Raw genomic sequence first — 26273 nt, forward strand, 5'->3', positions numbered from 1 at the left:
CATTGTTGTTCATAGAATCTTACACTGGAGAAGGAGGCCTTTCGGCCCATCGAGTCTGCGCCAACCACAATCCCACCCAGGTCCTATTCCCGTAACTCCATTCATTTACCCCAGCTAGTCCCCCTGACACTAAGGGACAATTTGGCATGGCCAATCCACCTAACTGTTGCCCTTCTCTAGTTCCATTTTGCTTTACCTAGGCGGATATGAAAAAAATCCATCCAGCTGCCCGCAAGGCATTTACTAATCCTGTGACTTCAGATTTCAGGTTAATTTCTTGGGGTACGTCTATAAATTGGAACACTCCAGAATTTCTACTTGAGCTGCATGTGGGGAAATGCAAAGCTGCAGTTGATACGATCAAATGGCATCTAGTTCACCAAATCCTAACAAACTAATTTTCTGCTGTTCTCTCGAATCTGCTGGATGAGAGTGGAATGCGCTGCCTGGGAGGGTGGTGGAGGCGGGATCTCTCATATCCTTTAAAAAGTACCTGGATGAGTACTTGGCACTCCATAACATTCAAGGCTATGGACCGAGTGCTGGCAAGTAGGATTAGGTGGGCAGGTCAGGGCCTTCCATGCGCTGGTACAGACTTGATGGGCCGAAGGGCCTCTTCTATGCTGTAGTATTCTGTGATTTCCTCCTCGATTATGCAATTTGCAATTAATGAAAACACCAGTTTGAGATTTCCATTCCCATTGAGTCCACTTCCCTCTCTGATAATCTTTGTGAAATGACTGTTGTCAGAATGCCAGTCCTGCTGGAGTTTTCCTCGTGTTGCTCAGATCGGATTGAGAAAGTTCACAGTGGCTTGGTTGTGCATGGCAACTGGTGTGTTGATGTTCAATCACATTTGGATAGCGGCCTAAATGAGAACCTAGGGACAGGCAACTCTGGCGACTCGTGAGGTCTTTGCCAGCAAACTGTGTTTGTCAGAGAAAATCTTGCTGTACCGTGAGTGTGCTGAATCATCGTGACTACTTTCCAGATGTAAAGCCTTTAGCAAACATCATGATACGTAAACGTATCGACAGACACACTGCACCGGCCAACTCAGTTCAAAAAATAGTGGGCCAGAACCTCCGAGGTCCCCAGTGTCAGATTTGGGAGGGGTTATCCAAAAATGCGCTGCAAAATCCCTCTGGGAAGTTCGAAGGTCAGAGTTTGTGTGACAATTGCACAGAAGAGCAAACCTCCCCTGGGAATTGGCTTGTGCTCGGAACCATCTGAAAATGCGATTTAAATCACAAACTTCGGGTGGTTCTGGCTGTGTTACACAAATCGTTACTCAGGAAAAGTTAGAATTAAAACCTCTTCCAACTTCTGGGTAACGATTGTAAAGACACAAACCGCCCGCCCCACCCCACCAACTGGATTTCCCCGTACCCCCGACCCATCTGGAGACTTCCCCCACCCTACGATAATCCCACGCGGTCTTCCCCAACTACCAATTCCCTATGGGATTTCTCTTTCCTCCTCTCCTCTCTCTCTCTCTCTCTCTCCCCCTCCCACCAAAGGCGGTCGTCGAAGAAATGTTAAGTAAGCAATTGGGCACAGAGTGGCAATCCAATGTTAATTGCCACTCCGAGAAAGTTACTGCCCAATATTCTTCCCAAACTGCGGCTCGGAATCCTCCACCACCACGCTCCCCATGCCATCCCTTGTTTTAAACTGCTTTCTGACACGATGTTTCACTTGCCTGAAAGATAATTCATTTGTCGGTCAGAGAAAATGAACCAGTGAGTACAGTGGGACGGTCCAACTCGGCGGTGGGCAACCTGCGGCCCATCTGGATTCTGAGTGAGGCTCACAAGACATTTTGTTGACCTTTAACCATGCGCAGGATTACCACATTCCTCTGATTTCCGTCCGTGTAGTTTTTTTCCTACGGTGTAACTGAAATGATTCGCACATAAAGCAAGTGCAAGTGAAGCGAGGTGTGTGCTGATTGTTCACAACATTGACTGTGGGGGCCGCGTGCTCCCCCTGTGTACGAAGTGTCAATATTCTTACCATTTGAAGTTGATAGTCTATTAATATATAAATGATTAAGCATTTCCTATAACTCATTATGAAATATTCGGGGTGTATTAAATGTATTTAATCTTATTCATGGGGTCACAGTTAGTGAACAAGCCCAATTTCAAACTTGTGGTCCACTGAGATGAAGGAGGATCACTCGAGCGGCCCACCCCACTAGCCTCGGTTGCCTATCACTGGCCTAACTCTTTCAGACCCATTACTTCAATATGTAGTCATTTATTCATATTGTATTCGAGTCCTGTTGCCAATGTTTGAATCATAGTGTTTATTATCGTCATGTTGAAGTTTCCTTTTGATGTACTGTGGTTGGCGGGAGATTTTGTTTATGCCGAGACCTGTTTGGGATGACAGCTGTTTGGGGGTTCAACTTGTGTTTTGTGTTTTTCATGAGTTCATGGCTGCAGTTCAAAGGTCAGGCAGGAGAAGGGTAAAGTGCTTAAGGAAGGAGTAACGACTCCTTCAGTTCCAGCAGTTAGCTGAGAAGGGTTTGGGAATTTTTGGGTAGGGTTGGAGAATAATTTCAACAGTGGCGCAGAGATCCTTTTACAGGTGATATCTGTACATAATGGCATTTCATTCTCCCCACTGGCTTTGAACAGGCAAAGAAAACCTGTCTTCTCAAGTAGACCACAGAGATTTCATTTCAGCGTGGGAATCAGTACACAAACTGGCTCTGTACATAGCTACAACTTCAAACTTTGTTACTGTCAGCCATCACTCAATGTGTCGCACCTTCACCTCTGAGGCAGAACATTGTGGATTCGAGTCCATCACCAGGACTTGTGCACAATGATCTAGGCTGACATTTCTCGAGCAGTACTGAGGGAGTGCTGTACTGCTGGAGATACTCTGTTTTGGATGAGACATTAAATCAAGAACTAATCAGCCCTCCTGGGTGGGTGTAAAAGATCCCAGCACTATTTCAAAGAAGAGTGGGGAATTTAAAGTTAAAGTAAAGGTTTATTTATTAGTCACAAGTAGGCTCACTGCAGTGAAGTTACTGTGAAAATCCCCTAGTCGTCACACTCTGGCGCCTGTTCAGGTACACTGAGGGAAAATTTAGCATGGCCAATGCACCTAACCAGCACATCTTTCAGACTGTGGGAGGAAACCGAAGCACCCGGAGGAAACCCACGCAGACACGGGGAGAATGTGCAACCTCCACACAGGCAGTCACCTGAGGCTGGAATTGAACCCGGGTCCCTGGCGTGTGAGGCCGCAGTGCTAACCACTGCGCCACCATGGTGTCCTGATTAAAATGTATCCCTCAATCAACATCACATAAGCAGATTACCTTGTTTGTTCTCAGATTTCTGTTGCTTTGCACAAGCTCTCTGCCCCATTTCCTACTTTACAAAAAAGTACCTCATTGGCAGTAGAGCACTGTGGGACATTCTGAGGCCGTGAATGGTGATTCACGAATCCAAGTCTTTCTTTAAGCTCAATAACAAAGATTTAATTTAACCTAACTAAGGGATGTCTGGTCAGAGATAGAGTGTTAATTTTTCTGAAAGGTTTCCTGGGTGGAGTTGCAGCTGGTTTCAATATTTCAGTTTAAGATCCTGAATACATAAGCTCGAAAGGAAGTTTGAAAAAGTGTGTGGTACAAACAGTCTCCAAACTTCAGCACTGAACATCAGCAGGAACTTGATGCGAAACACGCACAGATCCTGCATTTCGTTTAGTTAAGAATATATTCAGCAGGTTATTAGAAGACTGATAGACTCAGCATTATTCCTACAGCAGAATCTGGCTATCGGTGGCGATGGCCTAGTGGTATTATCGCAAGACTATTAATCCATAAACCCAGCTAATGTTCTGGGGACCCGGGTTCGAATCCCACCACAACAGGTGGTGGAAGTTGAATTCGAATCATAAAATCCCTACAGTGCAGGAGGAGGCCTTTTGGCCCATCGAGTCTGCACTGACCACAATCCCACCCAGGCCCTTTTCCAGTAACCCCACACATTTACCTTGCTAATCTCCCTGGCAGTAGGGGCAATTTAGCACGGCCAATCAACCTAACCCGCACATTTTGGATTGTGGGAGGAAACCAGAGCACGCAGAGGAGTCCCACGCAGACACGGGGAGAATGTGCTGACACAGACCGTGACCAAGGCCAGAAATGAACCCGGGTCCCTGGCAGTGTGCTAATCACTGTGCCACCATGCCGCCCATAATTCAATAAAAAATATCTGGAATTAAGAATCTACTGATGACCATGAAACCATTGTTGATTGTCGGAAAAACCCATCTGGTTCACTAATGTCCTTCGGGGAAGGAAATCTGCTGATCAATTCAGAAATCAAGGAGTTTTGTGCGAGTTGTTTTACACCTCCCAATGCTTCATCACACCTGTATCGCACTGAAATAACCAGCATTGAAATACATGGAACTAGTTACCCACTTAGGGCTCATTCATTCACGTAAATGGTGTGTTAATGGTGGTCTGCTGGACAGCCTGCCAGGCCATGAAAGCATGTGAATGATGCCTTGTTCCTTCAGATTTTAATTATTGTTGGAGATTTTTGTTTCTGACCCACCTTTCTCGCTCCCTCTCCCTCCATCCCATCTCTATTTCCCTCTCTTTGACCTTTTGCACATGATTTAATATTAAATTAAATATTCCAACTTGCGAAACCTGGTTTAGACTCTGCGCTGCTCGTTAACAGTGCATCAATCTGATTGGTCAGGGGGATGTAGCTTGTCCCAGATCCTTCAGAGCAGTTGCTGCCCCAGAATGATTCTCATTACAGCATGTTCTTGTGACAAAATCCCGCAGCAACTCTGTCGGCACGCATGGCAGTCGCGAACAGCAGATGGACATTTGTTCACTTCTGGCATCACCATCTGAGTCATTGTATATAATATTTATCCAAATTCCAGACCCAGCATTCAAAAGCAATACTTGATCTGTTGTTTGTCAAATACTTTGTAATTTCGTGATGTTGTGATAAGAGCTGTAAAAAGAAATGTAAGTCTCTTCTTAATTGGTTATTGCAATGTTTGGCCCATCTTGGGTCACACAGGCCAGCACGGTGACACAGTGGTTAGCTCTGCTGCCTCACAGCGCCAGGGACCTGGGTTCAATTCCAGCTTGGGTCACACTGTGCCTAAGCGCATCTAACGCTGTAGATGCTCGAATGGTCATTTCACATTCGCTGGGAATGTTCCTACGGTAACCTCAGTACTGGCATTTTAAGAACTGTATTAAATGCTAAGATTATTCAGTTGATAGCCCATGACATTTTCAAGTTCGAAGGATGCGGTTTTCCTAAAGCTATCTAATAAAATTTCCTTATTTTAGCTGTTTTGTATTTTTAGTAACTCCTTTCTTACGGATTGCTCTAGGAAAATATCAATTTCTTCAATAGGATGTAACTTAAAACTTCCATTGTTGTTTTTTCCCTAGAAGGCATACAAATGTGAGAACATCAAGTATTTGTAGGAAACCGAACACTGCTTTTTGCAGAAAGTAATTTATGTGGCAACAAAATCCTTTTGTAACGAAAAATAGCAGTTCGGTGTTAACTGATAATAAATGGTTAACTGTTTTAGAAATGTACAGGAACCTATTCGAACTTCAGAACTGATGCGTGACCTCAACAGGTCAAATATGTAGCAGATATCAAGTCTCAGGTTGCCCCAAGTTATGTATTCTTTTTAATTAAATAAAGGAATGTTTGAGCAATGCTGAGGCGCTGTCAGTAGATAGTGCAAATGCACTTCTGGAGACATCTGATGGTAGTAAACGGATACGATTCTCTTCCACCCTCACAATGTGAGCTGTCCTAATATTTTGTTTTATGAAATAACTAGCCCTGGTTTTCACCCCTGTGTTGGACGAACACTTTGTGGTGGCAGTAACCTGATTAGCTTTAAAGTCCCGTGGGTTTGTTCCATGCATATCTGAGTCCAATGGAGAGAACCTAGATTTGTCAACACATGGCCACAATTACCGAGACTGAAGGTCCATGGGGTTCCATTTATTAAATACTCTCAGCTATGCCATTCAGTATGACTGATGTGGCAAAACATTTCTGAGTAGAATTTTGTTTCAATTTGAACAAAGATTCTGTGTTTCCAGAAAGGGGTTTTGACGGTTGCATTATTTTTCAAACGTCGCTCCCTATGAAATACAGCACTACAGCTGTCACCCGATAAGCAATGATTTGCAGAGACGTCCTCTTGACATGACCAGGAGGGAGTATTAGTGCAATTCCCTCTGGCTTCCATGAGAATTAAAAAAAAATAAAGGATTGTAGAAGCTATTTATTGTGAAAACGTAACCATCCAGGGAAAACGTTCTCTCTATTATGTTACTCTCTCACAATGTGAACACGTCCAAACTAATGTTTCCACATATCAGCAAGCTGTATTTATACAACCTCAAATCTATGCATTGGAATCGTTCTATATTTTCACTTAATACTCAACATTCTACCCTTTTCATTTTCAGGATCTCAAACTGGGACAACTCCTGATTTCCCTTAGCTTATCAATCTGCAGACTGAAACCTCTTCAAACCCTTGCTCAGTATCACCTGATCACTAAGTCTTGGCTTTTCTCACCCCTCCTAATCTTTTGAAAACATGGGTGTACCTTTGCGCAAAGCGTCCCGCCCCATCTAGATTTTCAGCAAGGGTGGGAGACTCTTGGTGCAATATAGTAGTTTACAGTGGGACAGGGTATTTAATTGGTTCCCACACAAAGTCTTCTCATCAGTTATACCTGTTCCAAAGTATTGAGGTGAGCAGCTAGGGAGAATGTCTCAGAAAGACACGACACCACAAACAGCGATAAACTAACTGATCAGATTGGTTGAGGTATGGATATTTACTGGGAGGACTCTTCCTCTTCGAATTGTAAGAAGTCTCACAACACCAGGCTAGGGTCCAACAGGTTTATTTGGAATCACGGGCTTTCAGAGCGCTGCCCCTTCATCAGGTGAGTGGAGATGAAGGAGCAGCGCTCCGAAAACTCATGATTCCAAATAAGCCTGTTGGACTTTAACCTTGTTTCAATTTGAACAAAGATTCTGTGTTTCCAGAAAGGGGTTTTGACGGTTGACTTTAACCTGGTGTCGTGAGACTTCTCACTGGGCCCACCCCAGTCCAACACCGGCATCTCCACATCTTTGAATAGTGCCATTGGATTTTTAGTGTTCACCCTAGAAGCCAGACAGGCCTCAGTTTAATTTCTCATCCAAAAGATGGCACTTCTGACAGTGCAGCACTCTCTCAGTACTGCACTGATGTGAGAGCCGAGATTATGCGCTCAAATCTCTGGAGTGGGGCTTAAACCCACAATTCTTTTGAATCCGACGCAGGAGTATTCCTAACTGAGCCCAGGGCTCTCAGCTAAATATAGTAATTGAAACCATTTTTAATTTGCTGCAGCTATATCTTGTTTAATTAACTGCAGCAACCTGTTGACAGGGCATTAATCATATTGTTACAGACACAGATCTTTTGAATTTGTGAACATTGTCTTTTGTGACAATGTTGAGTAGAAATTTTGAGGAGATGAAAATGTGCCCCACTATTGTAAGCAGATCCTGGATAAGTTGAAATGCATGCTGGCATTCTCAGTTTATTTTCAGATCTTGCAGCAACATCGATAGAACACAGTCAAAGTGTTCCTTTGTGTTTACCATCCTGCACTGTTTAAACAGCAGCAGCTCAAAATATCCCTAGTGGGCGGCATGGTGGCACAGTGATTAGCACTGCTGCCTCACAGCGCCAGGGACCCGGGTTCGATTCCCAGCTTGGGTCACTGTCTGTGCGGAGTTTGCATGTTCTCCCCGAGTCTGCGTGGGTTTCCTCCGGGTGCTCCAGTTTCCTCCCACAGTCCGAAAGACGTGCTGGTTAGTGCATTGGCCATGCTAAATTCTCCCTCAGTGTACCCGAACAGGCACCAGAGTGTGCCAACTAGGGAATTTTCACAGTAACTTCATTGCAGTGTTAATGTAAGCCTACTTGTGACATTGATAAATAAACTCTAAACTCTAATAAAACGGATTTCAAGTGTGTTTTGAACAGAGTAACGGGCTTTGATCTTTCTCTCGCATCATTAGTTATTTGCAAAGCTTTTTATATGTTAAGTTAGCTTTTTCTCAGGAGTTCAGTTCCGAATTTGTGTTTTTAGAAAGTTAATTTTAATGCAAGATCTGCATTTTTTCCCAAACAGCAATGACCTTTTGCATTAACTGACATTGAGCTGTCAGATAAAGATGAATTATTATTAACAGAGCATCTTGAATAGGCAAATGGGTGCCCGTGGCAGTGGCAGTTCAGGAACTGGCTATTCACCTGCTCTCTTTGTGGCAGTTTCACTGCTTCTATGGAAGGTGTAGAATAGGGAGTATCTTTGTCTGTCGCCTGCAGGTTTCCTTCATGTGCCAGGTTTCCGGCTCTCTTAAAGAAAAAGTATATTCAAACAAGAAGCTAACATGTAACAACAACTTGCATTTATATAGCTTCTTTAATGTACTAAAATGTTCTAAGGCGCCTCACAGGAGTGCAACCAGACAAGAATTTGACTCGGACAAAAGACCAAAATCTTGCTTGAAGAGGTATTTTTGATATTGTATCTTAGAGGAGGAGAGGTAGGGAAACTTAAGAAGCAAATTCCAGAGCTTTCATGAATAGGATGGGAATAGAGGGATATATATGGTCCTCGGAAGGATAGGGGTTTTAGTTAAGTTGGGCAGCATGGTTGGTGAAGGCTTGGAGGGCCAAAGGGCCTTTCCTGTGCTGTAATTTTCTTTGTTCTTAGTCTTGGCAACAAAGGGTCATCATTCAGTCAAGCAGTGTGTTGTCTACAATCAAGATGGTTGTAGAAACTCACTGATGTAACACGCAGTCCTTAATCTGATATTTTAAGTTGTTGAAAGGAAAAGACATTCAATGAACATAAACAGCAAAACTGGTTGCTTGGAAATGGCTGTTGTTAGAATGCAGGAGGGCCAAACCTAAGCAATTGACAACTTGGAAATGCAATTGTAAGTGAGTTAGCATAAAGTTTGTTCCATGGGCTGATGCAGAAGGAAGGGTTGGAAATTGTTAGTGGCAAGTTGGTGTTGATGTATACAAAGAAGTGGTTGGAGATGGCCTTGTCTGTAATCAAGACCATGTGAGCTAAGATGCAAGTGAGACTGAGGGGAGGTTGTGAATATGGATAAGAGAGTTTACTGCTCCTCAACCTTTTGGTTAAGATCAAGCATAGGACCAAGCCCAAGATCAGATCTAATGTCTGGTCTTGCCAGCTTGGATCTAGTGTGTCTCTCTTGTGGGGACCATGAATTGGATTCTGTAATTGTTTTTGATGCAAGCGAGGAGATGAATTAAGGACTTGCCCTGTCCGCTCTTTGCATTGGCTTAGTAACGCTGAGAAAGGAATAAAATATGAATAAGATAGTTTATGTAGCGGGCAGAGTTTAAGAACAATTAAATCAAGGTAGAGAGGGCAAGGTGAATGGAGATCTGGATTTTAATTGCTGAGGGAGTTAATGGGAGAGAATATCTTGGGGAGCAACTCTTGATGGAGCTTGGCAGGATAGAGAATTTAAATGGACTGTTGAGAGAGTTGGATGAGTTGAGCTGTTTAATGATGGAGAATGAGCCAGAGGAGGAGAGATCAGGATGTAATTTGGTGGTGAGGGACAGCCTGCAGGAGCTTAGGCAGAGCAGATGATGAGTGATATACTCGATGTAAAGTTTCAGTGTGGAGTAAGGCATCACCCCCTACAAGGGTGGCACAGTGGTTAGCACTTCTCACAGCGCCAGGGACCCGGGTTCAATTCCTGGCTTGGGTCACTGTCTGTGTGGAGTTTGCTCGTTGTCCCCATGTCTGCGTGGGTTTCCACCGGGCGCTCCGTTTTCCTTCCACAGTCTGAAAGACGTGCTGGTTAGGTGCATTGGCTGTGCTAAATTACCCCTCAGTCACCAGAACAGGCGCCAGAGTGTGGCGACTAGGAGATTTTCACAGTAACTTCATTGCAGTGTTAATGTAAGCCTACTTGTGACACCAATAAATAAAAAAACTTAAAAAGGCATGATGTTCATCATTAATTGTGACTAACAAGGACCTCGTTAACATGCGAACATGTGTTCTGACAGGAAACAGGGAGAGTTGACGGTTGTTCATTCATTGACAGAATCTATGCGGACAGCGATTGATGGAGTGGGAGAGAGATTGGCAAAACCTCTCCCCCGGTGGATGTCTGGGGTGGAAACACTGGGGAGAATGGCGAATAGGGAAGTTAGAGGTTATTGACGATGGGGGGGGTATGGACAGCAGCTTCATAGAAGAATCATAGAATCCCTACAATGCAGAAGGAGGCCATTCGGCCCATCAACTCTGCACTGACCACAATACCACCCAGGCCCTATCCCTATAACCCCCTGCATTTATTTTAACTAGGACCCCTGACACGGGGCAATTTATCATGGCCAATCCACCTCACCCGCACATCTTTGGACTGTGAGAAGAAACCGGCGCACCCGGAGGAAACCCACGCAGACACTGGGAGAATGTGCAGACTCCACACAAAGGGCTTCAGAGAGCCCTTTGACACAAGTTAAGGCGCACAAGAGTATTGCAACCTGCTTATTCATGGAGAACACGGGCTTAGGACAGTGGAATGAGAGAGGGAATACAGGAATTGTAATGACATGAATGTGGTGATCTTTGGGCCAGGTACGCAGAGTTAAGAGACAAAAGGTGCCTTGACTGGGTGGTCTGGTAACATCTCGTCTATTATTATCTTCCCAAATGCCATCCGTATCACAGATGTTTAATCTCAATCACCGAAACCTTGCTGCCATTCAAACTGGCGGGATCTTACAATTCTGCCAATGGCGCATCCCCTCTGCTGGTTTCCCAGAGGCAAGGGGTGCGTTCAACGGGAGACCCCATTGATAACGGCAGGATCCTGCCACCAACCAGCGGTGGGTGCACCTCCTCCCACCGCCACAGAGAGGAACCCCCCCCAGGGCAAAAAGAAGGGGCAAATTAAAGGCATTGTTTCCCCTTAGTGGAGGAATATGCAGGTTTGGACAGATCTCTGTGTCGGTGTGAGATGGAAGTCTTCCAGATTTGTTCGGTCAGGAGCAAGCCCAATTTCATTTTGAAATGATGGAAGCAAAGAGTAAAAGAAAGCACCGGGGTAAAGAAGGGGATGGGTGGGGAGGAGCTGCAGGGGATGGGTGGGGAGGAGCTGCAGGTGACAGCTATAAAGATATCCCTGCACATGGGTAGCGTCCGCGCCTTTTGCTACAATAGGTTTGTAACTAATGATCTTCCATGTTCCATACTGTCAGTCTTAATTGTGCTGATGTGAGGTCCAGAGCAGAAGTTATGTGCTTTCTCGGAAAGGGGGCAGAGGGAGAGTCGCTCTGACTTTTGAGCACCTTTTCCAGGCAGATTTTAGAGCAGCAGTTGTGGTGTCGAGGGTTGGGGCATCTCTCTGGAGAAGGTTTGTTGCATGAAATGTACAAGGGCTTGAAAGGGTGGATGCTGAATCGCTATTTCCCCAAAGTCCAGAACTAGGGGGCACCACTGTCTCAAGATAAAGGTTGATTGCCCATTTAGGGCTGAAAAGAGGATAACTTTCATCACTCACAGGGTTGTGAATCTTTGGAATTCTCTACTCCAGAGAGCTGTGGATACTCAGTCATTGAGTATATTCGAGGCTGAGATAGGTAGATTTTTTGGGGCGCAGAGGGAATCAAGGAAAATGGGGGAGGGGAGAAAGTGGAGTTTTCTGCCATAATCCTTTTTAAAAAGTAAAGTTTGTTAATTTAGTGTCACAGCATGTCTTTCAGACTGTGGGAGGAAACCCATGCAGACACGGGGAGAACGTGCAGACTCTGCACAGACAGTGACCCAAGGCTGGAATTGAACCCGGGTCCCTGGCACTGTGAGGCAGCAGTGCTAACCACTCTGCCATTCCAGAAACCCATCCAATTTTACAGACAAAGAGAAGGCAAAGGATAATGATTTTAGGAGAAGCAGTTTTGCTATCAGCGGACAAATGTGTTTTGTAATGCCAAGCCATTTTTGCAATTTTTTTTAAGTCCTCGGGTGTAACATTTTAGGTGATGCACTCTTCCCGTTGACACCTCCTGTCAAGCCTCCAGCATGTGCATAATTGATGTTGTGCACCTCACCATAACTGACACGGGTAAATGACATGAATTGTGTGTTGCTCATAGCCAGGAGTCTTTCATCCATCAGCACCTGCCAAGGCAGAACCAGTACCTCAGAATGAAACTCGCTTTGAATTTTTTAAAACACTTGGGTTAATAAATGGTATTTCAGACATGGGAATCATTAGATGTTTAATGCTTGATAATCTTCAAAGACAAAAGTTGCTTTATGTGTTTGCCTTGTCTAAGTCCAATTCTGCAAAAGTATCAGATATTGAGTGAAGCCAGCATTCTGTGCATTTTAACAATTTTCCCTAATGTTAAATGCGCACGGAGCTACTGAAAAGTTGTTGGGCGAGATACTTATCTCTGCCCCGAGCAGAAATACCCACATTCTTGCTGAATAAATTCTTCTGATCACACTCTACCCAAAAACAGTGTGTGACAAGTCAAAAGATAAATTTTAACAGCTACATGGAGTATTTGGATATATAACCCAGGCAACCTGAGGCATGCTATAAAAAGAGTGTTGTTAACTTTGGTTATTTAAATGTTGCACTCTGGTTCTGGGAATGTACTGTTTCCTCAGACTTTTCCTCTAGTATATTACGAGGCGCTTCGTTAGAGAACATCATTCATAAATGTTTGGGAGTAGGCACACTCAACTAGGAATGCTGTGCTGCAGGAGAAAAATGAAGAGAAGTTTGTGTCTGCATGTTTTTCCACTGTAGACACAACTATTATTTATGCTGAAGTCTACAGTTGGACATAATTTCACTGGAAATGTATGTGGAGGTCAGGCTGTGTGATAACGTTACATAACAGCGTAATTCCTGAAGGTAATGCTATAGGACAGCTTAATTCTTACATCTCTCAAAAAATGAAATTCGGAGCTGACATAAGTATTTCTTCCATTGGATCCACAGCAATCCGAACACCACCATTCTTGAAATAAACTAGTCCATGGACTTTTTTTTAAAAAAAAATCAAATTCAGTACTTTTAAATTTGTAAAGGGGGAAGAAAAGAAATCGTGGCTGTGACCAATCTGAAATGTTATGGGGGTGGTAGGTCGGTGAAGAGGTCATTGGAGTAAGTGAGTTTGAAGGTGCAGGAATGTTATAAAGAAAGAAAGACTAAGTTAGGAGCCAAGGTGAGAAATGTTACAAAGGACTGAGTGTTTTTTTTTATGATGGACGAATTGTCAGGTCCAGATCTGAGCTCATCCCGTCCAACATCAAGAGATGGCTTACGTTTTTAAGAATTTCTTAGAATCTTAGAAACCCTACAGCACAGAAAGAGGCCATTCGGCCCATCGTGTCTGCACCGACCACAATCCCACCCAGGCCCTACCCACTAATCCCTCTAACCTACGCATCCCAGGACACTAAGGGCAATTTTAGCATGGCCAATCAACCTAACCCGCACATCTTTGGACTGTGGGAGGAAACCGGAGCACCCGGAGGAAACCCACGCAGACACGAGGAGAATGTGCAAACTCCACACAGACAGTGACCCGAGCCGGGAATCGAACCCAGGTCCCTGGAGCTGTGAAGCAGCAGTGCTAACCACTGTGCTACCGTGCCGCCCTGTACTATGGGCACCACATCCTGATTTGTTTTCCTTTCTCAATATTTTGACTATATCCATGTACGACTAATCTTGATTGGTTGTCCCTTTTTTTTTTAAGTGATCCTGAAATTAGAACAAGGATTCTCCAATTTTGAGATTTCTTGAGCTATTTTTAAAAATCTGTGTGGATTTCTCCCTTTGCCATTATGGGCTATTTGTGACTAGGCAAAATAATTCTATTGGACCATAGAATCCCTACAGTGCAGAAGGAAGCCATTTGGCCCATTGAGTCCGCACTGACTCTGACAGAGCACCTTACCCAGGCCATATCTCTGTAGTCCCACATATTTTCCCTACTAATCCCCATAACCTACACGTCTTTGGACACTAAGGGGCAATTTAGCACGGCCAATCTACCTAACCTGCACATCTTTGCAATGTCGGAGGAAACCCACGCAGACAGGGGAGAATGTGCAAACTCCATACAGACAGTCACCCAAGGCCGGAATTGAACCCAGGTCTCTGGCGTTGTGAGGCAGCAGTGCTAACCACTTTGCCATCATGATCTGCCATTGAAGAAATGCAATTCAATTTAATTAGTTGCAAATAAACCATTCTGTAACGTCGGAGTATTCAATACCTGTTTCATCAATTGGTCCTCTGTTTTTGTGGTGACCCTGAAGTCTCACCGTATATTTGAAGGATAGCCTCTATACCCTCCTTCATTCATCACTTATTTAGTGCATAATTGCAATTGATAAGTAGGCTAACTGTACATGCCAACAAACCTTTGACCTGATGCATTTCGCATCTAACACTTTTAATTCAATTCAAACTGCTTCCTCCACAAGTGCCACCTGTATTTTACTAGTGTTGGGTAACTTAAAGCACTCCTTAGCAAGGAAAGGCAGAGAATACAAAAACAACAAATGTGTGCAAGATCTTAGCTTGCAATTGGGATATTCTATACATTAGGGCGGCATGGTAGCACAGTGGTTAGCACTGTTGCTTCAAGCTCCAGGGACCTGGGTTCAATTCCCGGCTTGGGTCACTGTGTGGAGTTTGCACATTCTCCTCGTGTCTGCATGGGTTTCCTCCGGGTGCTCCGGTTTCCTCCCACAGTCCAAAGATGTGCGGGTTAGGTTGATTGGCCATGCTAAAAAAAAATTGCCCTTGGTGTCCTGAGATGTGTAGGTTAGAGGGATTAGTGGGAACTATGTAGGGATATGGGGGTAGGGCCTGGGTTGGATTGTGGTCGGTGCAGACTCGATGGGCCAAATGGCCTCTTTCTGTACTGTAGGGTTTCTATGATTTCTATGATTTTCAGGCACCCTATTCTAGGAAGGATATAAAATCAGTTGATGTAGGAAATTAGCAGAGGTTGAGATTGCACAGTGGTTAGCACTGCTTCCTCACAGTGCCAGAGACCTGAGTTCGATTCCAGCCTTGGGTGACCGTGTGGAGTTTGCACGTTCTCGCTGTGTCTGCATGGGTTTCCTCCGGGTGCTCCTGTTTCCTCCCACAGTCCCAAAATGTGCATGTGCAGGGCCATGCTAAATTGCCCAAGTGTCCAAATGATGTGTAGGTCTGGTGGATTGACCATGGTAAATGTGTGGGATTACAGGGCAGGGGTGGGGGGCTTGGGTAAAATGCCTTTTCAGAGAGTTGGTGCAGACTTGATGGGCCAAATGACCTCCTCCTGCACAGGTGGATTGCTGTTGTGAAGAGAAAGCCAAGAAGATTAAGAATTGCTTGATTGTTGTCTTCAAGATTTAGGAAGGTGTATTGTAACAGTTTATTTCAAATGACCAGTGAGACAGCAATGAGAGTTCTCCAACTTTAAAAAGATTTGAAGAGGAGAGAGTGCCTGGGGAGGTCTGTTTGAAGGAGATCTCCCAGGGTGGACTGGGGTGAGGCACTAGAGGGATTGGAATGTGTGGATAAGACGTTGAAATCAATTCACTGAGGCACAGGGTGTTAGTGGAAGCTGGCAGGAATGGGCTTCAGGGCTCCCTATTTGTGAGGATATGGACTCCTGTGAGATCCTTCTTTTGGAAGGCCTAAATCTGCAACAACTGTTCAAGTGGGCAGCATACAGCTGTTTCACCTGGCTACCTTTCTCTTTCCTGAAATCCATATGAAAGACTGCAGTGCCAACTGACTTCTCTGTGGTTTGCAGAAACTTCAACTATTCCAGCCTGGAACTTGCTTTAAAAAACAAAAGGTCCTCATACTCCTGAACTTGAACTCTGTTATGCATCATTTACCATTGATTATTTGTCTTGACTTCTTTCTCATAGGAATGTTGGACAGTTTTATACTGGAGAAGAATTACTGTAGTATATGTCTGGTATTATAGCACCTTAGAGTAGACTGATTACGATACAATAATATACAGTACATTTCAATGTTGGCACAGTTGTAATGAAGAAAGAATGTGGGCCTATACTGATTCATTACTATTGAGTTCAGCCTTGGGATTTTTTAACGTAGTTGTTATATGGAGCATCTCCGTCCATCGCTCAGGATATTGCAAGGTTTGAAATGTTGAGTAGAGCAACTTTATGTGAACAAGAATACCTTTAATAATCTACACATATTTTCCTCTTTGTGATTATCTTGATGTATTCCCGATTTACTCTCAGGGAATCTGAGAAAATAAACAAGTCACCCAGGAGTCAAAAATGTTGTTAAATTGCCATGCTTTTTACAATCTATTCAGGGAAAATTGGATAAATATTCAAAACCGATGGTGATATAGGGCTATGGGGAAGAGAACAATGGTATTAGTTTTGGGTTGCTCATTAAAGAGCTGGCATGGATACAAGTTCAAAAGGCTGCCTTGGATGTGTCGTAAATTTCTACTGTCCCAGTGTGAATTTGGTGGCTATATACTCCCGATAGCATTTCCTAAAATGTAAGCACGCGCCTCCGCTCATCGTCCTACCATTTAACTCCATTCCCGATTATCCCACTGCTCATTCATTCCCAGATTCTGACTGCCAGAACAGCTGAGATTGGTGGCTTAACTTCACTTTAAACACATGAATGTGCTTTGGCCCACAATCTGTCTGGCACCCGGGGCTGGAAAGTCCTCCATCTTGTGCTTAAAAAAATGTATTTTAAGAATCCATAATAGCGTGGTCATTTCTAATGTCCAGATTAAGCTGTGATATGAATCTAGACTCACTAGATTCATTTAAACATATTAAAATATGTTTTTGCTGATGTGCAAGTATTCTGACATTCCACCTCGAGCATGTGTATGTAAATATATACAAGGCCTTTGGGGCTGAAAGCAGCTCCTGAATCCTTACCAAATTTGGCTATGCCCTGCATAATGCTTGTTTATCTGAAGTTGAAACATAATAAACTATTTCTCCAGTTGAAAGGTCTGAGTGTGGCTTATGAAAGCAACTTTTTGAGGGGTACTATTGGCTTCCTCCTCTCGCTGCTGAGTAAGCTAATATGTGTGGATAAATCCTAACATGTCAAGTTTTTGACCGTCATATCCAGGTGCATATTGAGTGATTGAAATGCGAGTCTCGTAGGCTTCATTCTTTAGCCTGTCGATTGCTTCTTGGGACGTGGACGACACTGGCACTTTTATTGCCCATCTCGAGTTACTCTGAGACAATGATTCATGTTCTTATGGTGATGGTCCAGCCACAATGCTGCCAGCGAGGGAATTCAAGAATATTGACAAAGATGAGGGAATTGGCGATATTTATCCAACTGCCAATACCTGTGTGGCTTGCAGATTAGCCTGGATGTCATTTTGCTTCCACGTAATTGCTGCTCTTGTTCCTGGTGATGGAAGCCACAGGGGAGGGAGATGCTGTTAATGTAAGCTTGGTCAGTTGCTGCAGTGCATCCTGTAGATAATACAAACTGCCGTCGCAGTACGTCGAAGATGGAGGAATTAAATATTGAGTCCAGTGACAAGACCCCTAGTCAGGCACCTTTGTCCTTCGTGGTATTGAGTTTCTTGAGCACTTGTATTGCTGGTTCTTCCCTCTAGGTGATTAATCCATTCAGCTCCTGTCTTGAGTGTTGTAGGTGATGGAGAGGCTATGGTGGGACAGGTGGTAACCATTCATCACAGTGGCAAGTCTCTGTCCTGTTTTAGTAGCCATGTTGTCAATATGGCTCACTCAGATATAAAAATGTCTTCGGATTTAGTTTAATATTGGCTTCTTTAATTTTGTCAAAAAATATAAGAGGTTATAGAACATTTTTGTAGTCCGACACTGATGTTGTAGGGTGCTGCTCAGAGAGCTTAGGGCTAAGTCTTGGATAGACAGAGGCTGCTTTACAAAGAAAATTACAGCACAGGAACAGGACCTTCGGCTCTCCAAGCCTGCACCGATCATGCTGCTCGACTTAACTAAAACCCCCTACCCTTCCGGGGACCATATCCCTCTATTCCCATTCTATTCATGTATTGTCAAGACGCCCCTTAAAAGTCACTACCGTATCCGCTTCCACTACCTCCCCCGACAACGAGTTCCAGGCACCCACCACCCTGTGTAAAAAATCTGCCTCGTACATCTCCTTTAAACCTTGCCCCTCGCGCCTCAAACCTGTGCCCCCTAGTAATTGACTCTTCCACCCTGGGAAAAAGCTTCTGACTATCCACTCTGTCCATGCTCCTCATAATCTTGTAAACTTCTATCAGGTCGCCCCTTAATGGGGAGCAGGCGGATAAGTGCAACTGATTCGCTTCAGATCAGCCATGATCTTGTTGAATGGCGGGGCAGGCTCGAGGGGCTAGATGGCCTACTCCTGCTCCTATTTCTTATGTTCTTAACCTCCGTCGTTCCAGTGAGAACAAGTTTCTCCAACCTCTCCTCATAGCCAATGCCCTCCATACCAGGCAACATCCTGGTAAAGTTTGTAAGTTTGCAGATGACACTAAGATTGGTGGCATAGTGGACAGTGAAGAAAGTTATCTCCAATTGCAACGAGAACTTGATCAATTGGGCCAGTGGGCTGATGAATGGCAGATGGAGTTTAATTTAGACAAATGCGAGGTAATGCATTTTGGTAGATTAAACCAGGGCAGGACTTACTCAGTTAATGGTAGGGCGTTGGGGAGAGTTACAGAACAAAGAGATCTAGGGGTACTGGTTCATAGCTCCGTGAAAGTGGAGTCACAGGTGGACTGAGTGATGAAGAAGGCATTCGGCATGCTTGGTTTCATCGGTCAGAACATTGAATACAGGAGTTGGAACGTCTTGTTCAAGTTGTACAAGACATTGGTAAGGCCACACTTGGAATGTTGTGTGCAATTCTGGTCACCCTATTATAGAAAGGATATTATTAAACTAGAAAGAGTGCAGAAAAGATTTACTAGGATGCTACCGGGACTTGATGGTTTGAGTTATAAGGAGAGGCTGGATAGACTGGGACTTTTTTCTCTGGAGCGTAGGAGGCTGAGGGGTGATCTTATAGAGGTCTATAAAATAATGAGGGGCACAGATCAGCTAGATAGTCAATATCTTTTCCCAAAGGTAGGGGAGTCTAAAACTAGAGGGCATGGGTTTAAGGTGAGAGGGGAGAGATACAAAAGTGTCCAGAGGGGCAATTTTTTCAGAGGGTGGTGAGTGTCTGGAACAAGCTGCCAGAGGTAGTAGTAGAGGCGGGTACAATTTTGTCTTTTAAAAAGCATTTAGATAGTTACGTGGGTACGATGGGTATAGAGGGATATGGGCCAAATGCGGGCAATTGGGATTAGCTTAGGGGTTTTAAAAAAAAAAGGCGGCATGGACAAGTTGGGCCAAAGGGACTGTTTCCATGCTGTAAACCTCTATGACTCTATAAATATTTTCTCTACCCTCTCCAAAGCCTCCACATCCTTCTGGTAGTGTGGCAACCAGAATTGAACACTATATTCCAAGTACGGCCTAACTGGTTTGATTAGTAAGTTTGCGGACGACACAAAGGTTGGTGGATTTGCGGATAGTGATGAGGACCATCAGAGGGTACAGCAGGATATAGATCGGTTGGAGACTTGGGCGGAGAGATGGCAGATGGAGTTTAATCCAGACAAATGTGAGGTATTGCAGTTTGGAAGGTCTAATACAACAGGAAATATACAGTAAATGGCAGAACCCTTAAGAGTATTGATAGGCATGTGTACCTGTACACCCATCGGCTTAGCTGTCAAACACATTAACTAGAACACTAAAAGAATAAGCAAGCAGCAATAATACAAAGGTTTGATAGGCATAATACAAAGAGTATTGATAGGCATGTGTACCTGTACACCCTTAAGAGTATTGATAGGCAGAGGGATCTGGGTGAACAGGTACACAGGTCACTGAAAGTGACAATGCAAGTGGAGAAGCTGCAACATGACTTGCCAATTTTTAAACTCAATGCCCTGGCCAATGAAGGTAAGCATGTCGTATGCCTTCTTGACTACCTTCTCCACTTGCATTGCCACTTTCAGTGACCTGTGTACCTGTACACCCAGATCCCTCTGCCTATCAATACTCTTAAGGGTTCTGCCATTTACTGTATATTTCCTATTGTATTAGACCTTCCAAACTGCAATACCTCACATTTGTCTGGATTAAACTCCATCTACCATCTCTCCGCCCAAGTCTCCAACCGATCTATATCCTGCTGTACCCTCTGATGGTCCTCATCACTATCCGCAAATCCACCAACCTTCGTGTCGTCCGCAAACTTACTAATCAAACCAGTTACGTTTTCCTCCAAACAGCAAAGGTCCCAGCACTGATCCCTGAGGAACGCCACTTGTCACAGCCCTCCACTCAGAAACGCACCCTTTCACTGCTACCCTCTGTCTTCTTTGACCGAGCCAGATTTGTATCCATCTTGCCAGCTCATCTCTGATCCCATGTGACTTCACCTTCTGCACCAGGCTGCCATGAGGGACCTTGTCAAAGGCCTTACTGAAGTCCATGTAGACAACATCCTCATCAGTCACCTTCATCACTTCCTCAAAACTCGATCAAGTTAGTGAGACATGACCTCCCCTTCACAAAACCATGTTGCCTCTCACTAATACGTCCATTTATTTCCATGTGGGACTAAATCCTTTCTCGAAGAATCCTCTCTGCTCAGCATCCAGCTGTGCTGTTCCACAACTGTTGCCCAGTGACTGAAATGGGAAAAGGTATATCTCCCATCTCCAACTTGAAGTAAAATAAATCAATTAAAAATGCCTGGAGTTTATCTTCAGGACTAATGATTCCATTCAAGTACAAGTCATCTGGTGTGGTTTGTTCACAGATGTTTGACTGGCAGCTTTTTCAATTAGTGTGGTCACCAAAATCTCAGGAGCCTGTCAGATTAGATAACGAGGGTAAGCAGTGGACCAATCAGGAAGGGGCACAAATACATCACTGTTCAGCATTGCAGTTTTGACAATTTGTTTTTTCCTGCTCACTCTGTAAGTCAAACCTTTGTATTATTGCTGCTTGCTTATTCTTTTAGTGTTCTAGTTAATGTGTTTGACAGCTAAGCCGATGTCGCGGTCTAGTGCAGTACTGTTGGGAATACTGGGAAAATTGAAGCCGTTGTCTGCAATCCCTGACAGAAACTCTATTCACAGTAAGAAGTCTAACAACACCAGGTTAAAGTCCAACAGGTTTATTTGGTAGCAAAAGCCACGAGCTTTCGGAGTGCTGTTCCTTCGGTCAGGTGGGTGGCAGTTCTGTGTTTACCCCAGTCCAACGCCAGCATCTCCACATCACAGGAACTCTATTCCCCAGCCATCAACTCCATCCCTGTCCTGAAGCTAAATCAGACTGTTTTGATTGGATTTTGATTTGATTTATTATTGTCGCATGTATTAACAAACAGTAAAAAGCATTGTTTCTTGCGTGCTATACAGACAAAGCATACCATTCATAGAGAAGGAAAGGAGAGAGTGCAGAATGTAGTGTTACAGTCATAGCTAGGGTGTAGAGAAAGATCAACTTGATGCAAGGTAAGTCCATTCAAAAGTCTGACAGCAGCAGGGAAGAAGCTGTTCTTGAGTCGGTTGGTGCATGACCTCAGACTTTTGTATCTTTCTCCCGACGGAAGAAGGTGGAAGAGAGAATGTCCAGGTACGTGAGGTCCTTAATTATGGTGGCTGCTTTGCCGAGGCAGTGGGAAGTGTAGACAGAGTCAATGGTTGGGAGACTGGTTTGCGTGATGGATTGGGCTATATTCATGACCCTTCGTAGTTCCTTGCGGTCTTGGACAGAGCAGGAGCCATATCAAGCTGTGATACAACCAGAAAGAATGCTTTCTATGGTGCATCTCTAAAAGTTAGTGAGTCTTGTAGCTGACATGCCAAATTTCCTTAGTCTTCTGAGAAAGCAGAGGCGTTGGTGGGCTTTCTTAACTATAGTGTTGGCATGGGGACCAGGACAGGTTGTTGGTGATCTGGACACCTAAAAACTTGCTCACAGCCTTGCTGTCACATTTGACCCCACTGTGGGCTTCTGGCCATATATCCATGCATCACTAAGACTGTCTATTTACACTACTGTAAAACCACCCATATAACCTCCACCTCGGCTCCTCTGCTGCTGAAACCCACCTTCATGCCTTTTGTTATCTCCGAGCCTGAACATACCCAAGCACTCCTGGTGAACCTTCCACATGCTAACCTCTTTAAACTTGGGTAGCAAGAGGCCTGGATGAATAAAGGCAAAATAATGCCACTACTGGGGACCTGAAATAAAAACAGCAAGTGCTGGAGAAACCCAGCAGGTCTGGCAGCATCTATGGAGAGGGAAACAGAGTTAACGTTTTGTGTCCAATATCACTCCTCCTTCAGAACTGAAGAGAGGTAGCAATGTGACGGGTTTTATGCTGTTGACAAAGATTGGGAGGGCGGGTGGGGGGAAGAGGAGAGGTGGGGGTGTGGGGGCTGGGGGTGGGTGGTGGAGAGAATGAAAGGGAAGGTCAGGGATAGGTTAGAGAGTGAGGAAGGTTAAATATGAAAGACCTCAGCAGGTCTGGCAACATCTATAAAGAGAGAAAAGAGCTGACGTTTCGAGGACAGACGACCCTTTATCAAAGCCTTGTTTCCTCTTTTGGTTTCAGATTCCAGCATCCTTAGTAATTTGCTTTTATTAAATATGAAAGATGTCCTGGAACAAAAGGCAAAAGGAGTGGGAATGGTTTAGGAAAGAAACAAAACAGATATGTTTTATATATACTGTGTTTAGAGTCTTGGGTGACCTCATATACTAACTCAAATGCTCACCCCTGTGCTCGCTAACTGACATCAACCTCCAGTCAAGCAACATCCTGACTTTTAAAAGGACTTCTCACCCTTGTTTTGAAATTTCGCCATGGCCTTTCCCCTCCCTGTCTCTGTAACCTCATCCAACCCCACAACCCTCCAAGATATCTCTGGCTTCTTGCGCTCCCCTGATCTTTATTGCTCCACCATTGGTGGCTATGCCTTCAGCTGCTTCGGAGAGGTTAGAACAAAGAACAGTACAGCACAGGAAACAGGCCCTTCGGCCCTCCAAGCCTGTGCCGCTCCTTGGTCCAACTAGACCAATCGTTTGTATCCCTCCATTCCCAGGACTGTTCTCCTTGGAAAGTAGAAACTGGGAGCGGGAGTAGGCCATTTAGCCCTTCGATCCTGCTCCGCAAGGTGACCTAATAGAGATTTTCAATATGGGGGGTTTGGATAGATGAAATCGGCTTCCATTGCTGAGGGGCCAAAAGCAGCAAGCATAGATTCCAAAATCATTGGCAAAATATCTAGACAGAAGATGAAGAGAAAGGTTTTCGCTCGGAAAATTGGGCTGTGGAATACTTGACCTGAAAAGACAGCGGAAGTTAATTCCATAAATAATGTTTAAAGGAAGTTGGACAGTGCTGAAGGATGAGGAACTTATAGGGGTCTGAAAAAAATGCAAGGGTGCAGGACTAGGCATGATTGCTCCTTTAAAGAGCCAGCATGGGTACAATGGGCCAAATGGTCACATTCTGTGTTGTAAGTCTCCATCATTGAATGATATACTGAATACCAAGTTTCCTGATTATTGAACAGCAGATTATTCCTCAAGGGAACTTGCAGCAACTGCTATCATAGTGTCTGGCCTTGTAACTGTTCATGTGGCGAGTTGTTGTGCAGATGACCAGAAAAAGCCTGGATGGGGATCCGCTCTTTGTGGCCACTGGAGTCTAGCCCACAACGCTCAGCATTTTATACTTTTAAAATTCATGCACATTTCCAAAGCCAAAGAAAGCTCAGATTCGAGGTCATTTTACAGCAATTCAGCTTGCAGTGGTATTTTCACATCAGCTGAGTTCTTTTCTTTGAATGGTGTTCAGATTGATTTTTTTGAACAATTTCCAAAAGCACCTTTTAACAACATTCTTCTCTGAGAGGAAATCTTTTCTTAGTGTCAGTTGCTGTCCTGGTAGGTTATTTCAGTGAAAGGCAAATAGCTATTCGTCACTCATGCATGCACTGTGCCCCCCTGATTGGGACTTTTGATCTGTGTTGAACCATTGCAAATTACTGGAGATGGCTTTTTCAAGCATCTGTGCGGAAATGGATTTCCTACTGATTTCATAAATCCACCCATAAGTCAAGAACTAGGCGCAGAACGGCTGAACCTGGTGAGCAGGTGTCTGTAAACGTGTCAGTTTTTTTCCACATGGATAGGAAACACTGCCACTCTAAAGGCAACCCAATGCTAACTGCCTCCAGTGTTTCGCTGAGTTTGCTTCTGAACCTGTCAACCTGTACCAGCTAAAATGGCTAATCATATTCGACAAAAGTACAACTAATACCACCTGCCCTTTCAAAGAGGCCTTTCAGTATCCTGCCGGGATATAGTAACTGAATGTGAACATGTGAAAAATAATGAAAAAGTTGATACTGGAGAATTCGTATGCATTAATATCAAAGCAAAGGTTTATTACTGTGGGTAACCTGTTGGTTTACTGACTGCATTGAAACAGTAACAGTCTCTCCTCCTCCCAGATTAAATTTTCCTTGTAACTTCGAATCAGAGATTACTGGTTTTATTTTATACTCTAATGCAGGGGTCTCCAAACTACGGCCTGCGGGCCACATCCGGATCGGAGTTTGGAGACCGCTGCTCTAATGGATGAGTTGGGGCAGCACGGTGGCACAGTGGCTAGCACTGCTGCCTCACAGCGCCAGGGACCCGGGTTCGATTCCCGGCTTGGGCCACTGTCTGTGCAGAGTCTGCACGTTCTCCCCATGTCTCCATGGGTTTCCTCCGGGTGCTCCAGTTTCCTCCCACAGTCCGAAAGACGTGCTGAATCATAGAAACCCTACAGTACAGAAAGAGGCCGTTGCTGGTTAGGTGCATTGGCCATGCTAGATTCTCCGTCAGTGTACCTGAGTGGGCGCCGGAGTGTGGCGACTAGGGGATTTTCACAGTAACTTCATTGCCGTGTTAATGTAAGACTACTTGTGACTAATAAACAAACTTTCTAACTTTTACCTTACATGGTGGTAACCCAGCTTGTCAATGTTTGTTTGCTTAACAGGATTTTCTTTTAATTTATCCTTTCACAGGATGTGTGGCTCACAGGCTAGGGCAGCATTTATAGCCCATCCCTAATTGCCCATGAGAAGGTGGAATTGAGCTGCCTCCTTGGAACGCTGTAGTCCATGAGATGTAGGTACACCCACAGTGCTGTTAGGAAGGGAGTTCCCATACTGTTGACCCAGCGACAGTGCAGGAAGGCCAATATAGTTCCAAGTCAGGATGGTGTGTGACTTGGAGGGGAACCTGCTCCCATGTATCTGCTGCCCCTGTCCTCCTAGATGGGCTTTGGGCAGCACAGTGGTTAGCACTGCTGCCTCACAGCGCCAGGGACCCGGGTTTGATTCCAGTCTTGGGTCACACAGTGTGGAGTCTGTACCTTCTTCCTGTGTCTACGTGGGTTTCCTCCGGGTGCTCTGGTTTCCTCCCACAGTCCGAAAGACGTCCTGGTTAGGGTGCATTAGGCCATGCTAAATTCTCCCTCAGTGTACCTGAGTGGGCGCCGGAGTGTGGCGACTAAGGGATTTTCACAGTAACTTCATTACAGTGTTAATGTAAGCCTACTTGTGACAATAATAAGAAATTAAAATGAATGAGATGGTAGAGCTCATTGGCTTGGAAGGTGCTGGTGAAGGAGCCTTTGCGAGTCGCTGCAGTGCATCTTGAAGATGGTGCACACGGCTTCCACTGTGCATCAGTGGTGGAGGGAGTGAATGTTTAATCTGATAGTTGTCAGTGTTCATATTGCAGGTACTTAATTACAGATAAAACTAACAAACTAAGCTCTTGAGTTGGCATCAGAATATTCAACCTGGTTGCACCAGTAGCAGGAAAATGACTCTGATCGTTTACCCTCAGGAAATCCTTTGTAATACAAGCACAACCTTTCCTGTGAAATTCACAGCTCCAAATTGTTGCGGTTTTTAGCAGTCTCGGTTTGAATTTTTTTTTTTCTCAAAGGCCAAATTAAATATGTCTCTTTTTTTTCACAG

The 26273-nt window shown here is 44.4% G+C and overlaps 1 protein-coding gene across 2 annotated transcripts in view; it reads left to right on the plus strand.

Annotated features, from left to right (window-relative positions):
* Positions 1-26273, plus strand: part of mrpl13 (mitochondrial ribosomal protein L13) — a 100702-nt gene that overhangs the window by 11552 nt on the left and 62877 nt on the right. The window lies entirely within an intron of this gene.

This window comes from Mustelus asterias, chromosome 7, assembly GCF_964213995.1.
Source record: "Mustelus asterias chromosome 7, sMusAst1.hap1.1, whole genome shotgun sequence".
In the NCBI taxonomy this organism is placed as follows: domain Eukaryota; kingdom Metazoa; phylum Chordata; class Chondrichthyes; order Carcharhiniformes; family Triakidae; genus Mustelus; species Mustelus asterias.